Here is a 17,350-nt window from a genome sequence, read left to right as displayed (position 1 = left end):
ATGTGTGTGTGTGTGTGTGTGTGTGCCCTTCACTCTGCCTCAGGCCAATGAGAGGTGTGCGGGGGCGGGCGGCCCAAGGGAGCAATCTCATTGGCCTGGCCCAAGGTCCAATGAGATTGCCGCTAGGGACACGGGGAGGGGCACAGGGAGACACATACAGACCCGGACACATAGGACACTTTCAGAAATATATAGTAGATAATTACTTTATGTCATATAGCACCTTTCTCCCAATGGGACACAAGGCACTTCACAATTACAGTACAGTACTGTGTGGTACATAGGATTGTTACAGACAAAGTCACTGCCCAGATGAGCTTATACTATATGATGTTGGTGACTAAGGCTAAGACCCCGCTCCCTCAGTCAGCGCGCCCGCACTGCAGACAGGCGGGGCGCTGACAGACACAGACCGCGATATGCGGTCTGTAGGGAGCCCGGGAGGGAGGGGGGCGGGAGTGGGCGGGATCTGATTGTGGTGCCGTCCACCCCCCCACACACATACATACACACACACATATATACACACACACACATATACATACACACATACATACACACACATACATACATACACACACACACTTTAACCTGCAGCTCCTTCCCTGCTCCCCGCCCAAGGCGCCTCCCATCTAGTTCCTTCCCTCCCCTCCTCCCCATTGGTTCTCTGGTATCCCCTGCTGGCTGACGCGTCACAGTACGTAGTCAGTTGGCAGTGAGGAGGGACTGGGCCCGGATCGTGAGGCTAAACAGCAATAGTGAGTTGCGCTCACGCGGCCGCCCGCACCACCGGGCGCAGCGGGTCCCAGCCCTTAGGCACAGGGAGCTAAGGGAACTTCCCCAAGGGCACAAGGAGCCGACACCCGGAATTGAATCCGGTTCTGTTGCTTCAAACTCAGTTTTGTTGTTCACAGAGTCAGTGTCTTTACTCACTGAGTGGTTCCTTCTCCCTTTAGGAGCGCTCCTTCTGCTGTCCTCCGGCACTATTGAAATTTACACTGATTTAACGGAGCGACCCCACCACAATGTTACATTTCTATACTTTTTCAGACTTTCAGCTCAAGGAACACCCCAGTTCCCAGAGATAATGACGTTTTTAGGGGTTCTCCCTCATGGAGAAATTAACATGGCGGCAACAGAAGCTGCAGCCGATGACATGGCAGCTCCCAGTAGGCCCGCAGATCCCACGTGATTTGGCGGCCAGATCGTTTCTCTGGGCGCACCAGTAAATACAGCGGTAATTATCTTGGTCACCGGGCAGTCATAAATAGCGCAGTTCAAAAAAAACAATTAAATAAAACAATCTCCCGGTGCAGGATTGGCTTTACCGCATTCGCTGCGGTGCAGTGTGTTGGAGGCGCCTCCTGCCGCACGAAGGGGTTAACGCCCTTTGCTAAACCTACAGCGGGGGCCAAAGGTGATATCATTTACTGGGGCTTTGATGAATTTGATACAGTTTAAGCAGAGAGGAGGGGCAAAAGGAGACTTAATCCTGTTTACATTAGAACCGGATTAGTGTAAAATTGACAGACTCATTTTACAGGAGAGGGGGATGAATGGAGAGGGGTTTAGGGCCGGGGAAAGGTTAGGGTTGTTTGGATTGGACACACAGGAGAACAATGTGAGCTGATGATGAGGAGGCTGGCAGTGTGCACAGCAGAGCAGGACCGGGTTATGTTCTGCTATGATCAGTAGCTTAGAAATATATAGCAGGACTAAGCCTAGCAATGGTTATTTTCACATCTTTACATATTTGCTGGAGGGAAAGAATCAGGTCTGGCTGCTTAATAAATATCGCCTTTGGTTTCCCAAAGAGAGAAAAACATAGCCCACAGTGATTTCAAGTGACAGTCTCACCTAGCAGGTAAAACAAAAAAACTTCTCCGTGTAATTGTTTCCCTTAATACGGGGGTGGCCAACTCCTGTGAACTTCTGTGTATCCGTCTGACTAAGGCTGCGTCCATATAGGGGGGAGCCGCGCTCCTCCGCGCTGACGCTCACCTGCGCAATCAGGAGCGATTGCATGAACTAGCAGATGAGCCAGCGTGTGCGCGATCGGGAGGCGGGGCACTGACGACACTGGGCCAATAGCCCGCGAAACGCCCACGTCACGACGCCGTGACATTGCTGTCGGTTGAAAATCCCCTCTCTTATCACCAGAATACACTTAGATAAAGATAGTATAAAAATAAAAATAATCTGGAGTTTTAAAGAAAAGGATTAAAAAAACTAATACTTGTCTGATTTTTTTTAAAGGCGCGAATCAGCTAAATGGAACCTATTAAACATGTCACTGTCCTCTCCTGGCAGGAACTGCCCATTTTATTGAAGGTATAATTAGAGTGACATGTTTATTGTGTGATTGATGTCTTGGCTTGGCCATCTGACACTAGGAGTCAGGGGGGCCCCCCTTCATGGGGGATGGCTGTCCTGGCTCTCCCCCCTGTCAATCACCCAGATGTAGCCAGTTATACATGTGACTGGCATTAGTTCACTTTGGTCCTAGGAAGGATTGCCCCTCTAGCATGCAACTCCATATGTGTCAGCATTTCAGCTCAGCACAAGAACTCCTCTGCGAGTTTATTGCGCCAGCGCTGGGCTCATTCTTATCAAGAGATTATCAATCCTGCAGTGTACTCCGAGCTGGCTGCTCATAGTCCTGCAGTATACTCAGCTGGCTACTCTCAGTCCTGCAGTGGGACATGGTGGCAGGGGGTCAGGAGACTGGTTGCTCTGCTCCACACTTCACACTTGTTTTTCACAGCTCACAAGAGACAATCTTGTGATCTGTTATCCTGTGTCAGAGCCACAGCCGCTAAAATCCTCACTCCACAAGAAAACAGAGCAGTAATAAGGATTATGTTATACAGAACCAGTGAAATGACAGAGGTGTGTGTGTTACAAACCCTAGTATCAGCTCCTTGTGACCTTGGGCTACTCACCTTGTCCCCCTGTGCCTTAGACTGGGAAATTAGAATGCAAGCTTTAAGGGACAGGTTCTCAGTGCTATACACAGAAAATTATATATATATTTTTAAACAGAATGACATACAAATAAGGACAAGCAAGCGCAAACAGATACAAACGTGTGTGTATATATTTATATAAATGTGCGTGTATTTATTTATTAATGTGTGTGTATTTATGTATAAATGTATGTATGTATAAATGTGTGTGCATTTATGTATAAATGTGTGTGCGTATAAATATGTGTGTTTGTGTATTTATGTACCGTATAAATGTGTGTTTATTTATGTATACATGTGTGTGTATTTATGTATAAATGTGTGTTTATTTATGTATACATGTGTGTGTATTTATATATAAATGTGTGTGTATTTATGTATAAATGTGTATGTATTTATGTATACATGTGCGTGTATTTATGTTTAAATGTGTGTGTATTTATGTACTGTTTAAATGTGTGTGTATTTATGTATAAATATGTATGTATTTATGTGTGTGTATATATATATATATATATACATATATATATATACACACATACACACATATGTAGACACACACACAAATACACACACAAAACAAAGGGATTGGCACACTAAAATATGCACACAAAAAATACTCAGCATAACGGATCCAGAGGTTAGGCAATACTTTGGGCCAATAAAAGATTTTTTTTGCATATTTTTGGTGTGCCTATCCTTGTTATTTTTGTACATTATTTTACAGGTAATCTGATAGCAGCACCCTCTCCCGACTAGTGAAGTGTGTGCCCCAATTGTGTGTGTGTGTGTGTGTGTATTCAACACGGTTCCCCTATAGGCTTAGGCTTGCTGCATGGTCACAGCTTTGAGAACAGCCAGGGTTAGCCTATAGGGGAAGCATATTGAATGGTTTTGAAGCAAAAGGTGGCACTGTGTGCTCATTTGCATGTCATTTCCCAGAATCCCTTGCTGCAGTGGAAGTGCTGTGTGATAATGGTGAAAGGCGGGGTTGCAGACCTGCCTAAGACATGCAAATGAGCATACAGTAATATTTCCATTTGCTATATGCTTTGCTGTGGAGGGTTTTTGTCACTTTTTTTTCACTCACCATAACTTAACTAAATATATATATGTATCGCTTCTCGGCCTTTTGGCTAAGATCAAGGCGAGATGAGTGCTCCTCTCGACCTGCACAGCTATGACCAAATGCAGTACTATCCTACATGGGGCTCCAGTAGGAAAGGTCTGTGGCAAGCATTTGGCCCTCTAGCTCGTTGAGAGGTGGTGTCCAGGCCCCGGACCACAGAACCCCTGAGCCTTCGGGCTAAGGGGGGATGGCATTCGAACAACCAGCCCTTCGGGGCTGGGGTGCACCCGCACAACCCTCGAAAGAGGGGATATGATGTGAACTCCCTTGCGGGCCTCGGGCCAGAGGGAGGAAGAGACGGATGTCCTGAATCCTAACGGAGGAAGGCATCAATGTCCCTGGAGACCTAGGCTTTCGGGCTGAAACCTCCAGGGAAACTGGGCACTGAGGGCGGGTCTGACTTCGGTTGGACAGTCCAAGGGCAAGCTCCCTATCCACTGAAGTGGACTGGGATCCGATGAGCGAGAGGGTGTACCCTCTCGTGAGGAAAAAAAATAAAAAATATATATATATATATATAAATGTATATGTATATGTATGCATATGTATATATATATATATATATATATATATATATATATATATATATATATATATATATATATATATGTATGTATGTGTATATATATATATATATGTAGGTAGGTATATATATATATGTAGGTATATATATATATATATATATATATAGTGTTGTATGTCTTTATTTGTATAGCGCCATAAATGTACATAGCTCTTCACAGTAGTAATACATACGGTAATCATATCATATATAATAGGACACACATACATACACGTGTATATGTAAAAGCAGTGTGTGACATTGCCATCTGGCAATGCGGGGGTTAAACACATTTGGGAGTAGGCAGATGAAGACATTATTATATATTCCATTTAAAACCACTAGGGAAAATCGGAAACCAAGCTGGATTTTATGCAATACAAAAAATAAATTCCACATTTGTTTTTTTTTGTTTTTTTTAAAGAAAGAATACAGCACGCAAGCTTCTTTTTAAGGTCACATAGTTACGGTAACAGGAGTAAGGGCTTTAAGAAATTAGTAATGCACAGCATCTGTTTACATATACACCACTTACTCATCCTGCATATGGTTCTTCTCTCCAATTCAGATGATACACAGATATTCTTCTGGACACAAGTAATCAGCTTATCACAGGGAAAGTATGTTTCATTCAAATTGTTTGTGTGTACTTTTTAAACAGATGATGGGTAAGAGCCACATGGTTCTGGGTTAGCCGCAAACTCTGCGTTGACTGTAGAGTGGGCGAGTAGAGGGGTATCTTTATTGTTTATAGCATGGGTACCTAAGGGCCACGAGCTGTCAGGTTTTAAGGATATCCCTGCATCAGCACAGATGGTTCAATCAGTGGCTCAGTCGAAGACTGATTGATCCACCTGTGCTGAAGCAGGGCTATCCCTATAACCTGACCGGTTGGTGGACCTTGGACCTTGAGGACTGGAGTTGCCCCCCCCCCCCCCCCCCCCCCCCCCTGGTTAATAGGTGCACAGAGCTGTCACAGGTAAAGATCACTCGCTAATGCCTTGCCTATAAATTAACCCTTTCAGCTCCAGCGTGGCTTGCAATGTATTGAAGGGGATAACTTGTATTGGGATATGTAGTAATAATAACTAGAGTTGCCAGGTGTTCAGTGTTGAACTGGACTGTCCTTTATTTGGACACTGTGCAGTAAAGAATTGGAGGTAATACTGGACATCTGTGTGACTCGTATTACCTCTCTTGACATGTATGTGTTCGCTATAAGCTCTCTGGCATAGTGACCTGACCGGCTTGGGTGGTGCAAGATTTCCCCTTGCAGGGAGAACTGGACTGTCCTGTATTTGGACACTGTCCAGTAAAAAATTAGAGGTAATACTGGACATGTATGTGTCTGGTTTTACCTCTTTGGACATAGTGACCTGACCGGCTTGGGGGGCCAAGGAGAGGAGAAAACAGCATGGAGCAAAGAGAGGTGTGTGTGTGTCTCTAGCACGTCACACCTTTCGCCATTGTGTGCAGTATTTTTGGAGACGCCGCCTGGCCACCCCTGAAATAACTTCATGTCACACAACGCTTTTCTCCCAGTGGGACTCAAAGCTTCGCAATGACAGCATGGTGCGCGGTGAGCAGCATTGTACAGAGCGTTTTTACAGACACAGTCTCTGCCCAGATGAGTTTATAATCTGTTTGTGATGCCTGAGGCACAGGGAGATAAAGTGACTCGCCGAGGTCACCGTGGCAGAGGTAGAACAACGCGCCCACATCTCTCTGTTTCATTTGTACATATCTGGCTCCATTACGTCCCAATCAATGCCCCAGAGATAACAACGTGGCAGATAACACAGCAGCAAGGAGACAACAAACCTTCGTGTCCGGGCTTCAGCAGAGGGGCGATTAGGCAGCGATTATTCGGAGGAGCGGAGGTCCGGGGGATGCGGGGGGGTTATGTATGTATCAGTTTCTTTCTATAGCGCTTTACAGCATTAACTACACACGGGAGATAAAGTGCAAACAAAGGGGGTTAGGGCAGCGGGGGATCACAACATAAAGGGAATCCCTGCCCTGAAGAGCTTACACTCTAAGTGATTTAAAAACTATTTATAACAGATTCCCTCAGCTACAACCAAAGTGCAAACAACTGCACCAGATTTATATTCCCACAACAAAACACTACGGGGTTATTTCTCTTTGATAATTCTGGTGCTGTTTTCCCCCCACCCCCGCGCGGCTCCAGATCTGCCCTCATTCCGCAGATGTGACCCCCCCCCCCCATTCCCACGATCTGCACGGGTTAACCCGACCGCCGCCACGAGTCATCCTGCGACGCGCACGAACCCGCGACGAGCTCGCGCACGACATCAACAGCGACACGACTATTTTCATTACGGCCGAAGCACAAGAAACTGGAGAGAATAAGTAACCGGCGGTGCAGCCGTCAACGCTGCTCCGGAGCGTCATGTGAATGATGTCTGCGGTGTCGGGTTCGGCGGGTCCCAGGGAGCAGTTTTTTCCGGCGTTTATGCCATTCATTTCACATAGATGTCACTACTGCTTTATAAGTGTTTTCTCAGCTTGCTCGCGATCGAGACGGCTGAATAGCACATTACAGTAATGGCGTAAGTGCATAAAACAGTGAAATCCAATCTCTTTAAACTGATTTGATGTCTGCCTGTAGCACAACATTTCCTGCTAATGGTTTCCTCCGTATTGTAACAGTGATATCCACCTGATCGGGTTACAGCTGTTTTTAATTACACAGCTAATAGAGTCCTCAAACAGAGTCTCAGCGCATACACAGGCTGGATGCTCTCTGAGCCGGGCTGTGTATTAATGTCTCCCGGCTGCCAAGCGGATGGTAAAAAATAATAATAAAGCATCCCGTGTTATTTATCAATGAAACGGAATGGTGCTAAATTATTTGTTTTTTGGGGTTCAGTTTTTCTGCTGGCGGATTTCAGAAGTAACATATCCTTCAACTGCACCCACGGAGCAGGTAACACTACATGGTTTTGTCGCCTGTACCTATTACCGAAACTTTTTGTACGTGGTAAGCTGCGTAGCGCAGGCGTGGCCAACTGCAGTCCTCAGGGGCCACCAGCAGTCCAGGATCCAGGTATTAAGGACATCCTTGCTTTAGCACAGGTGGTTCAATCAGTAGCACAGTCAAAGACTGGGCCACTGATTGAGCCACCTGTGCTGAAGTAGGGATGTCCTTAAAACCTAACCTGTTGGTGGCCCTTGAGGACTGGAGTTGGCCGCTCCTGACATAGGGCATGGGACTTCCATACGGATTGCTTGCAAGTACCTCCGTCCAACACAAGTAGAGGAACAGCAGTGGGACCAATTTCATACCCACAAATGTTGGACATTATTACATATTCTCCGTATTATCAACAGGAGTATATGTTTTTTTTCTCCTTAGCCCCACCCCTATGCTCTTGACACCTCCTCCTGATTTGCTGCATTACACAGCAGCAGCAGTAGCCAATCCGGATGGAATAAGTTGTCCAGCTACCTAGCAACAACCCCCCCCCCCCCCACCCCTGAGCCGCTCATGTCACTATGTCCAGAGAGGTAATACCGGACACCTACATGTGCAGCATTACCTCTCATTTTTAACTGGACAGAGTTTCCAAATACAGGACAGTCCGTTTCAATACTGGACACCTGGCAACCCTAGTTGTGAGAGGTGGTGAATTATATCTGAGAAGGGGGGGGGCAATTATTAAAATTTCCTGGATGCAAAACCGGTGTAAATATACCCTTTAACTGTACCTATAACTGCACCAGGTGTACCTATCATACCTGTATCTGCGTGTCTGGGCTGAGGAGCGCTCGTCTGCCTCCCATTGGATGAAGCTCCGAACCTTCAGCTACTTTTATAACAGCTTAAAGATCAATGACTGGTTTATTCCCTGATCAATCTACTGCTTCTGATTCCTGCATTTGAACTACGCTGGAAATGAGGTTATCATCCCACACTGCACATCTCAACACATTACTATTGCTGTGATGCCACCTTTACTTTTTATATTTACTGTAACCTCACTTATTTTCAAATTATGCACTTCCTTCCACCAGCCTCATCATGTCTCTAACTCTATTCATATTTCGCCATCTCTCCTTACTTCACCACTTCTCAGTTCACATGAACTCCTCTCTTACCTGCGCCCTCTGTCACCACACAGTTATGCCGCCTGCACTAAAACACACCCCTACAAATCATCCTCTCACATTCTCTTTCTGTCCATGCTTCTCCTCCTTGCTTCTGGGGATATCTCTCCCAATCCTGGTCCCTGCCTTATTTCTACATGTTCTCTTCCTCGCCTCCCACATGCAACTTCTACTCCTTCTGGTGTCAACCCCTCTAACCTCATACCCATCCCCTGCCACCCTCCCTCCTCTCTCCCTTTCTCCTGTGCCCTTTGGAATGCTCGCTCCCTCTCTAACAAGTTCCTCTCTGTGCATGACTTCTTTCTCTCTCACTCCCTGCTTCTCTTTGCTATAACTGAGACCTGGCTCACTCAGTCTGACTCTGCTCTGGAAGCTGCCCTCTCCTATGGTGGCCTTTCCTTCTCCCACACTCCACGCCCTGGTGGCAGGGGTGGAGCGTGGGGCTCATGCTCTCCTCTCTCTGCCGTTACAGAACAGTTTCTATTCCCCCCTCTCTTGCTTTTCCCTCCTTCGAGGCTCACACAGTCCAGATCTTCTCTCCTCTCCCGGTCCATGTGGCGGTCATCTATCGCCCACCTTCCTCTACTCATCCCCCTTCTGCCTTTCTCTCTCACTTTGAATCCTGGCTCTCTTTCTTTCTCTCCTCAGACTCCCCTGTTCTTCTCCTTGGGGACTTCAACTGCCACATTGATGACCCCTCTCTCCCTTGGGCTTCCCGCTTTCTTTCTCTAACCTCTTCTTTTGGCCTTCAACAGTGGACTGCAGCCAGCACCCACAAGGATGGCCACTACTTAGACCTGGTTTTCACTAAAAACTTCTCTCTCTCCGACTTCTCCATTTCCCCTTTTCCTCTCTCCGACCATCACCTCATCTCATTTTCTCTCTCTCGCTTCTCTCCATCTCCATCTCCATCTCGCCCTCGTTTTTGCAGAAACCTGCGCTCTATTAACCTACCAGCTCTTGATTCCACTTTACGATCCTCCCTCTCCTCTCTCAGTTCTGCTTCAGACCCTGACAACCTGGTCAGGAACTACAACTCTGCCTTATCTTCCTCTCTTGATCTTCATGCCCCACTTTCTCTCTGCCGTCCTCGCCCTTCTAACCCCAGACCCTGGCTAAACTCCCACACACGCATGCTGCGTTCCTCCACTCGTTCCTCTGAACGCCTCTGGAGGAAATCTCATACGCTCGCAGACTTCATTCACTACAAATTTATGCTATCCTGTTTCAACTCTGCCCTCTTTCAGGCTAAACAAACCTACTTTTCATCACTAATCAACACACACAAGTCTAACCCACGCCGTCTCTTTTCTGTCTTTGACTCTCTACTCAGACCACCCTCAGCTGCCTCCTCTTCTTCCTCCATCTCACCTCAGGACTTTGCTGACTTTTTTAAAGAAAAGGTGGAGTCCATACGGCAGAACATCCCATCTGTTGCCTCCTCCCATCCCACAATGCTTCCCAACTCTCCTCCTGTCTTTCTTGACTCTTTTTCTGCTATCTCGGAGGAGGATGTATCACTGCTGATCTCCTCTTCTCCCTCTACCACTTGCCCTCTTGATCCCATTCCCTCCCATCTCCTAAAACCTCTTGCTCCTTCTATAATCCCTATGCTCACACAGATCTTTACCTCTTCCCTCTACTCTGGTACCTTTCCTTCATCCTTCAAGCATGCAACCGTTATACCATTACTCAAAAACAGCAAGCTTGACCCTACCTGTCCTTCTAACTATCGACCTGTCTCCCTCCTGCCTTTTGCCTCCAAACTCCTTGAACGTCTTGTATTCTCTCGATTGCTACACTTTCTCAACACCTATTCTGTACTAGACCCTCTACAATCTGGCTTCCGCACTGCTCACTCTACTGAAACAGCCCTCACTAAAATAACTGACGACCTCCACGCTGCCAAAGACAGAGGTCATTACACTCTGCTCATATTACTCGACCTCTCTGCAGCATTCGACACCGTGGACCACCCTCTTCTCCTTCACATTCTCCATACTCTTGGTATTCGGAACAAAGCTTTATCCTGGATCTCCTCTTACCTCTCCCATCGTACCTTCAGTGTCTCTTTTGCTAACCCCTCCTCCTCTATTGATCTCTCTGTGGGGGTACCCCAGGGCTCTGTCCTGGGACCCCTTCTCTTTTCTCTCTACACACTCTCTAGGTGACCTAATCACATCTTTTGGGTTTAAATATCACCTCTATGCTGACGACACACAAATTTACCTTTCAACCCCTGACATTACACCTGCTATACAGACCAAAGTTTCTGAATGCCTCTCTGGAATATCATCCTGGATGGCCATCCGCCGACTGAAACTTAACATGGCAAAAACAGAGCTCCTTATACTACCTCCCAAACCTGGCCCTACTACATCCTTCCACATTGCTATTGGAAATACGATCATTCACCCAGTAGCCCAAGCACGCTGCCTAGGGGTCACACTTGATTCCTCTCTCTCATTCTCCTCTCATATTCAAAACGTTTCTAAAACTTGTTGCTTTTTCCTCCGCAATATCACAAAGATACGCCCTTTCCTCTGTTACTCAACTGCTAAAACTCTGACTCAGGCCCTCATTCTCTCCCGTCTCGATTACTGCAACCTCCTGCTGTCCGGCCTTCCTACCTCTCACCTGTCTCCCCTACAATCTATCCTAAACACTGCTGCCAGAATAACTCTACTCTTTCCTAAATCTGTCTCAGCGTCTCCCCTGCTGAAATCCCTCTCCTGGCTTCCGATTAAATCGCGTATCTCACACTCAATTCTACTGCTCACTTTTAAAGCTTTACATTCTTCTGCCCCTCTTTACATCTCAGCCCTAATTTCTCGCTATGCACCATCACGACTCTTGCGTTCTTCTCAAGGAAGTCTTCTTACTACCCCCTTTGTATCTAAAGCTCTCTCCCGCCTTAAACCTTTCTCACTTTCTGCCCCACACCTCTGGAATGCCCTTCCCCTCAATACCCGACTAGCCCCCTCGCTATCCACCTTTAAGACCCACCTTAAGACACATCTGCTTAAAGAAGCATATGAGTAGCACTGGATAATCATGGACACATGACACAAAGCTTGGCCCCCTGCAGAAGCACTTACTAGTATTCCCTCCTACTGTCTCTGTACGTTCTCCCTACCTACCAATTAGATTGTAAGCTCCTCAGAGCAGGGACTCCTTCCTTAATGTTACTTTTACAGTATGTCTGAAGCACTTATTCCCATGATCTGTTATTTATATTTGTTATTTATATGACATGTATTACTACTGTGAAGCGCTATGTACATTTTATGGCGCTATACAAATAAAGACATACATACATACATCAGTCGGTTATAGGGAAGTTATCAATATTTTGATGTATAATTAATAATATAAAAATAAAATACAAGTGTTCTATTGTTAAATTAGCTTTGTTTGTGAACGGGGTCTTCATAGGGGGTCCTTACTTAAGTGTAAACTCCTGCATCTCGCATTGAGAGAGGGACTAAAGGACCTATTTGCGTGTGCCCAGTGCTGGCAGGTCTGTGTAAATAATACAGAAGCAGATTCATCAAAGAATAAAGTCTAATTTAAAGCTAGTCTCACAATATCACAGGGTGGTCTAGTTCAGGGTGGCTGGGTCTAGTACTCAAGGGCTACCAACAGGTTAGGGTTTAAGAATATCCCTGCTTCAGTGTAGGTGGCTCAATCAGTGGCTCAGTTGTTGATTGAGCCACCTGTGCTGAAGCAGGGATATCATTAAAACCTGACCTGTTGGTAGCCACTTGAGGACTGGAGTTGGCTACTCCTGGTCTAGTTTACAAGAACTGAGGCCTGCTTTTGGCAGTGACGATCCCAAACAGTAGCAAGGGATAGAATAAAATGGCTGTCGGCTACTGATGAAGGGAGTGTAAAGATAACAGGTGTTTTATACCTTTTGGTGTCTCTGGTAAAAAAAAATGCAAAAATCCTGCAGAGTAAAAAAACGGATAATAATAATAAGTTCTTGTATAGCGCTGCGAGTTTTATGTAGCGCTTTACAGAGACATTTTGCAGGCACAGGTCCCTGCCCCGTGGAGCTTACAATCTATATTTTTGGTGCCAGAGGCACAGGGGGATAAAGTGACACGCCCAAGGTCACAAGGAGGCAACACCGGGAAATGAGCCAGATTCCCCTGCTTCACACTCAGTGCCAGTCAGTGTCTCACTGAGCCGCTCCTTCAGCCCAAACGATGTGTCTCACTTGTTCCGTGTATTCATTTATATATGTTTGGTTACACATTTACCTTGTCAAAGATTTCTTTCCATAACAAAGATACGTTAATAATTGATATTTTAAAGAATGAATTATTAACAGCAACAGCAGTCTCCCTTTTAATTACGTTGTATTAGCATCACAGCTTGGCTCGCAATTTTATATTCGCAATCATTCCGGGGGGCGCGTGCCAAAACGGTGCAAACATGACAACCAGGGCAGTGTGAGGCAGAGGCCCCGGTGTCACCGCTGCACGGGCGTCTGCCAGGCTGGCGGCGCGTGCTGCTGAGTTCCCCGGACTGGGGTGAGCTGCAGGGGGAAAGACAGGGTGAGCTTGGCAGGGGTGCGCGGGCCATGATATCATCGGCAGGTTCGCCCTCATTGGCTGATCCGCCGGGGGGCGTGGCCAGCGCTCCGTGGCGAGTTGTGAGAACAGATTTCCTGTCTTCGGGGAAAATCTGTTCGCACAGCGCGGCGGGCAATGTAGGAAGCAGGCCCAACCCCATTGAGGGGCGGTTCTTGTCCCTGCAGCGGAGACTTACCCTTAAAATAACTGGTATATATGACAGAAAGACTGGGAATAAGAAGGCGGGACGGGCATAAGAGTGTACTTTGGGACTTTATAGGGTAAATAAGAAATGCTCAATAATACACTAAATCGTTTTCTCTTCATTGTTGCAGTTCAAAGGCTGTGGATTTATACAAATTCACTGACAAAGCTCTTCCCCGCAATCTAAAAGGTTTGCACAACCTAAATACTTACAGGTTGCAAAATGTTGGTCAACGATTTGTCAAAAAAACAATAAATCCCTCCATATTAAATACACACAGGAGAAAGACCAGTTCATATTCTAAAATGTCAATGTTGACAGGAGAGTTAAAAAGCGGAACCTCGCATTCTGCCCTGTTTTGGAAATGTTTTGACATCAATATTCGTAAGAAAGAAAGAAAATTACACTAGAAATTAAGAATTAGGGGGGGCGGGGGGGGGGGGAAAGGGGAACATGAATAAGGAGAACTCGAAGAGTTAAAAACTGCTGGACATGTAATCGTTTTATCTGCAGGATCTGTTTAAACATAGTTACTGTATATAGTAGATGAGGTTTAAAAAAGACATATGTCCATCAAGTTCTACCTATGCTAAATTTAGATGACAGTTACTTACCCTATATTTGTACTTACAGTATATTGATCCAGAGGAAGACAAACAAAAAACCCCAGTGAAATATCATCGAATACTGTCTCATAACGAACAATAATTGCCTTCCTGACTCCAAATATTTGCAATTAGATTTCTCCCTAGATCAACATCCTTCCCATGTTTAGTTATTTCGTATATCCCTGTATGTCTTTCCTTTCTAAAAAGGTGTCCAACCTTTTATCTATAGTTATCTATTGTATTCGCCATCCATGGGTAATGGATTCCATATTTTAACTGCCATTACTGTAAGGAAACCTTTCCTTTGTTGCTGGTGAAATCTCCTTTCCTCCAACCTTAAGGGATGACCATGTGTCATTTGTACTTCCCTTGGGATGAATAGCTATTTTGAAAGCTCCTTGTATAGCCCCGAATATATTTGTATGTAGTTATCATATCCCCTCTTAGGCACCTAATTTCCAATGTAAACAAATGTAATTTAGCTAGCCTCTCCTCATAAGTTAGATTGTCCATCCCCCTTATTAATTTATTGGCTCTTCTCTGCACTTGTTTTAGTTCCATAATGTCTTTTTGTATGGATTGGTGCCCAAAACTGTACTCCATATTCAAGGTGTGGTCTTACTAATGCTTTATAGAGGGGCATAGTTGTGTTTACTTCCCTTCCATCCATTCCCCGTTTAATGCAAGATAAGATCTTGTTTGCCTTTGCAGCTACTGCATGACATTGTGTTCTAAATCCTTCTCCATCAAGGATTCTTCTAATGTATCTCCATTTAATTTGCAAGTTACCTGTTTATTCTTGTTTCCCTAATGCCTAATCTTGCATGTATCTGTATTAAACCTCATCTGCCATTTAACTGCCCAATTTTCCAGTCTATCCAAGTCCTTTTGGGGACTTTAGTGTCATCAGCAAAGATGGAGACTTTGCTCTCTATGCCAAACTCAAGTAGTTAATAAACAAGTTAAAAAGCAGGGTCCCAGTACCGATCCCTGGGGTACTCCACTCTTTAGCCCAACCTGAAAAAAGTTCCATTTATGACAACCCTCTGTTGTCTATCCTTCAACCAGTTTTCAATCCAGGTGCAAATATTTTTACCAAGTCCTATTTGCTGTGTTTTGTACACTAACCTCTTGTGTGGAGCTGTAGCAAGCGGAAATAAAGATGCAATCCAATTATTACCCGCCAAGCCAGGGATCCCCAACACCATGGCACTATGGCGCCCCCCAAGCCTTTTGTGGATGCCCGCAACTGACTGGCCAAACAGTTGATAATACGGTGTGGATCAGGGATCGCCAACACAAGCTACCGGTAGATCGCCGGCTGCCAGTGAGTAGCTCGCTGCAGTGTGGCTGTCTGCTGCTGCGTGCCTCCCTCTTGCGCCGGTCCACGCCAGAATTGGGGCCAACTTTCACATCCGCGTGCAGACCGACGCGGCACTGGAGACCTCCCCTCTGGGTAAGTGTACTTTGTACGTGTGCATACGGTAATTGGTTGGTGCCCGTCACTCTCTCTGAAAATCTCAAGTGTGCCCTTGGGCACAAAAGGATTGGGGATCTCTTCTCTAAGCAGTAACTGTGCATTACACAGGACCTGTATTGGATTTCCCATAATGCCGAGTAGGCTATAGCCTAGAGCGGCCATTTATGGAGTGCGGCAATTTTTGGAGGCGGATATGACTGTGCCTGTGTGTGTGTGAGAGTCTTACCTTTTCTGGAGCGGGCCCCCTCCTGTAGAGTTGCGTCGTCCTGGTGACCTTCCGTTAAATCATGCTATGACGACCCATTGCCATAACAACGTGGTGTCACATGACGTCACTACGCCCCCGACCCTACAGGTGGCAAAAATGTAACCACGGGACCATCTATTCCAGGGATGGAGATCCGCAGAAAACTTGGGGAGCGCGAGTACCGAAAGGGGAAAGAAGAATAGAAACACAATAGTGCAATATTGCCTCTTCAATAGCGATGAATTGAGTGCAGCAGTGTAGGAATTGCACTCCCATGTTGAATAAATCAGTTAGACATAAATCCATTGCAGCAGGGAATAGGTTAATACTGTCTTCTAAAGCTTGTCAGGATACCAGAAGCTTAGCAGTATATCTCGAGTAAGAGACAGAGAACAAATAATAGTGCAGATGGTCAAAAGGTAAGGTTTGTATATCAATAAAAACAGCAGAGTGCACACTTGCACTCTCCAAGATAATAGCCCCGCCCCCCGCCCTCCCACTCCTGCTCTCAAGTTATTGCAGGACAGCCGAGCGCTCATGCTTGGAGAGTTGGTGACGTCACCGCTCGCAAGCATGAGCGGGCTCAATGGCAACGTGGCCGCAGCCTAAGACCTCGCCCAGGTAGGGAACGAGCGCGCTGGCGCTCTCCGGCGCTGCGCCCTGCTTGGCTCTGCTTTTCCTGGCCGGCTAGGTGCGCGCGCGTCTGGGGGCGTGGCCACGACATCACACAGCTGGTTCATCCACATCGGGTGAACCTCTCATGTGACGCTCTTGCGAGCAGCATAATCAATTTTGCTTGCTCGGCAAGCGGCTGAGCGCCGAGCAGGCGCGCCCGCCCGCCCGCTCACGCGGGTCACGTGCATTGTCGCAACGGGTCCAGCGTGAGCGCGTGTGTCCGCTCAGCACCACCCTGGACGAGGCCTAAGAAGGGTAAGCACAGAGATATAGAAGGAGACAGTGTCCCGTCCTTCTCACCGTCTCGGCGTCACTCGTGACGTCACCACGTCACTCCCAGCAGATGGTCCCGGAAGCAGCAAACAGCAGGAGAAGCTTCAAAGCCGGTGCCCCTCTCTCTCCCAGCGTCTCCAGGAATTACCACTCTACGTGTTTCGCATACTCCTGACAAAGCCGTATGCAAAACATGTAGAGAGGTGAGTTAGCATTTAAATATTGTATTATTTAGCACTCAACTAGGAACGCCTATTCTACACTTTCTTGTTTGATTATTCCAGGGGTGGCCAACGCCGGCCTCAAGGGCCAGCAACAAGTCAGGTTTTAAGGATATCCCTGCTTCAGCACAGGTGGCTCCGTCGCTGACTGAGCCAAATGTAGCTGCTCTAGGCGACCGTCTAGTTTGCCTAGTGGATACACCGGCCCTGGGTATGAATGTGAGGTATTAATGTGAGGTATTAACGTGAAGTATGAATGTGAGGTATTAAGCT

General features: G+C 46.4%; 1 long non-coding RNA gene across 1 annotated transcript; it reads left to right on the top strand.

Moving 5' to 3' along the window:
* Positions 1-5,223: 5,223 nt before the first annotated feature.
* Positions 5,224-15,026, top strand: LOC142468493 (uncharacterized). The gene is made up of 3 exons (XR_012788669.1): positions 5,224-5,277; positions 13,704-13,762; positions 14,207-15,026. It is a non-coding gene; the product is annotated as an uncharacterized LOC142468493 (long non-coding RNA).
* The last annotated feature ends 2,324 nt before the right edge of the window (positions 15,027-17,350 follow it).

The sequence above is a fragment of the Ascaphus truei genome, chromosome 17 (genome assembly GCF_040206685.1).
Source record: "Ascaphus truei isolate aAscTru1 chromosome 17, aAscTru1.hap1, whole genome shotgun sequence".
Taxonomy (NCBI): Eukaryota; Metazoa; Chordata; class Amphibia; order Anura; family Ascaphidae; genus Ascaphus; species Ascaphus truei.
Note: the sequence above shows the minus strand (reverse complement) of the source record. Positions and strands in the feature narration are given on the sequence as shown.